The sequence below is a fragment of the Limulus polyphemus genome, unplaced genomic scaffold (assembly GCF_000517525.1).
Source record: "Limulus polyphemus unplaced genomic scaffold, Limulus_polyphemus-2.1.2 Scaffold2602, whole genome shotgun sequence".
Taxonomy (NCBI): domain Eukaryota; kingdom Metazoa; phylum Arthropoda; class Merostomata; order Xiphosura; family Limulidae; genus Limulus; species Limulus polyphemus.
Window position 1 is genome coordinate 26,591 of NW_013668212.1, and position 2,646 is coordinate 29,236.

A 2,646-nucleotide genomic window follows, 5' to 3' on the forward strand; every position below is an offset into this window, starting at 1 on the left:
CTAGCGCAGATAGCCCTCGTGTAGCTTTGCGCGAAATTCCAAAACAAACAAACCATGCTTTAAAAACTTCTGGGGCGACGTCTAAGGCTCCAGGGATAATGTTGGCCGATCCCTTGAGGGTATTGACTATAAACTGTCAGCTGTGTTACAATAATTACCTAAAGTATTAAATATTTCACCTATAAAACTTCACAAGATTATATCAATGTACACTATAACCCAATAGTGAACGCGTTCAATGAAACTTATTAAAATATATAAAGAAAAAATTCTTCCTTACGATAATCTGAGAGGACTTTGTGACTGTTTGTTTGTTTTTAGAGTAAAGCCACATCAGGCTATCTACTGTGACCACCGCAGGGAATCGGACCCCGGATTTTAGCGTTGTAGGTCCGAAAACTTACCACCGTGAAAAAATGTTGACTGTAACAATACCATAATTTATTTTATACTGACGTTTTATAACACACAAATAAAGTTTTCATCTTTGCATCTGACTAGATTTTTATATAAATTCTACCTATTCATAGCTTTAAACACCAAAAATACCCTCAGAAACTAAACCGTTTAGTCTTTAGAAAGATAACAATGCGTAACCTATTAAACGACAAACCTTGCTGTATAAATCACTGTCTTGATTATAATGACTATAATCAATTACATCTGGTCTAAGATAACAAATTAGAAAATAAAATGGCTGTTATTTTATTTAACGAAGATAGTGTTTGTCAAGTGGTAATCATGAATTAATGAAAGAAAATAAGTTGAATCTGTGTTCAACAGTCTTATCATAAATGAATTTACTGTACAACGTTGGCCATAGGGTTACTTCAGGTACAATTAAATCGTAACAGAGACAATTTGGTTATCATTATGCTTTAGAATGTTATAAAATATCATTTACTTCTAGCAGTATTGCGAGAAGATTACCACCCATTATCAAATCTATTTCTGTTCCCGAAACAGAGTGATATTTAAAAAGCTGGAAACTTACTTAGAACCCAGTATTTAAAACAACGTAAAAAAATGTAGAACGCTTTGATGCTAAATCTTTTTTTGTTGTTGGAGGATTTCATTGCTGCCTGAACTCGGGGAACACGGTCGTAGGAAGAGGTAAGGCCAGTCAGGCCATGGCCTGACCACTTTTTCATGGCATGTATAGCTACAACTTATATATTAAAATTTGCTTATTTTAATTCAATACATTATGTCGTGTGTGTGCAGTATTTGTAGTTAAATGACTCAAGATTCAATCTCATAGATAGTATTAAATTTTCAAAAAATCTAAGAAGTCTAGATTTAAAAATAGACGAATGTAACTAAGAACATTAAAAAACGTGTCTGGGTTCAACTAATAGATTGTGTATTGACTTATCTACCATAATACCAATACTGTGATGTATTTAATTAAACATCAAGAAAGCTACATATCATTCTACATACCTCTGCAGAAGGTTGAAGGTCGATGGTAGTTTGAGAACGGAATGAATAACAATTCATCTAGATTTAACTCAGGTGACAAATTCGTCATGTAAAGATTTCTTAAAGCAGTGGCCACATGAGCACTAACTGCCAAAGGATTTCAGACCATTTCCAATTAGATCAGCTTAGGAAAATCACATTTAACAGAAACATTCCTTAAATGCAAAAACGTCAAGTAAACATCTGTTTCATGTTAGTACCATGCTTAAGGCTACCGTGAATGATCATAACCTTTGCCTCGTCGAACTCCTTGGAGAATCCCTTACCAAATGAGAAAGTTTTCTTCGATTTTCAAAAGTCATTCTAAATCACCACGTGTTCCAGGACCTCAAGCTACTACGTCAGAGACATATCGCGTGACTGCCGAAACGGCTGCATGCACACAACTGTGCTCGTGAGACTGTAACAAGAAAATTTATTCGGTATATGGTGACATTCACCAGTTTAAGAAGGTAGGTTGACAGAAGTATCAGCCAGGTGCCCGACCCCAGATGCACAAACAAACCGGCTCGTTTAGGGCCGATGACTATTGTGGGTGTAGTTGATAAGTCACCGTTCTCTCTCTCTTGAGAAAATCTAATGTACGCTTTACATAAGCGGTAAGTAGGAAAACAAGAATATGGTAACTGTGACAAAAAATAAATTCATATTTAATTTTGTCTGTATATAAACAGACATATTTCATGGTAAGGCTATAATAAGTCAGTTTTGTGTTGTATTATGTGCAAGATTTTTTTTAACTGAATAATTTAATTGTAGCAGTTTAGGACTATTATTAAATTAGCATTATATTTTTAGAACAAAAGGATATCTGACAGCAAAAATACTCATTATAATGTGTATCAAAATATTAGGTCGTCAAGAAATTAATGTCGCTTTTTCAGATTAAAAAAACCCGAAAAACTTATATGTCAAAACAAAACATTTATTAAATGAAATAGTTTCCATTCTTATCGATGATGCTTTTCCATCTTACAACCAGGTTGTTAATGTGATTAAAGAAATCACTTGGCTTTGAAGCAAAATACATGTCGATGTCCTCTTTAACACCTTCCACATTTGCATACGTTTCCCATTAAGATGGTGTTGCAGGGAACGAAAACGATGGTAATCTGGAGAATATGGTTGGTGGGGGAGAGCTTTCCAACCCAACTCCATAATCTT

At 34.5% G+C, this 2,646-nt stretch overlaps 1 long non-coding RNA gene across 1 annotated transcript in view; it reads left to right on the top strand.

Annotated features, from left to right (window-relative positions):
- The first annotated feature begins 1,874 nt into the window (after positions 1-1,874).
- Positions 1,875-2,646, top strand: part of LOC111087764 — a 56,026-nt gene continuing 55,254 nt past the window's right edge. Inside the window, exon 1 of the long non-coding RNA XR_002612413.1 lies at positions 1,875-2,081. This is a non-coding gene — a long non-coding RNA (uncharacterized LOC111087764). The remainder of the gene's footprint in view (positions 2,082-2,646) is intronic.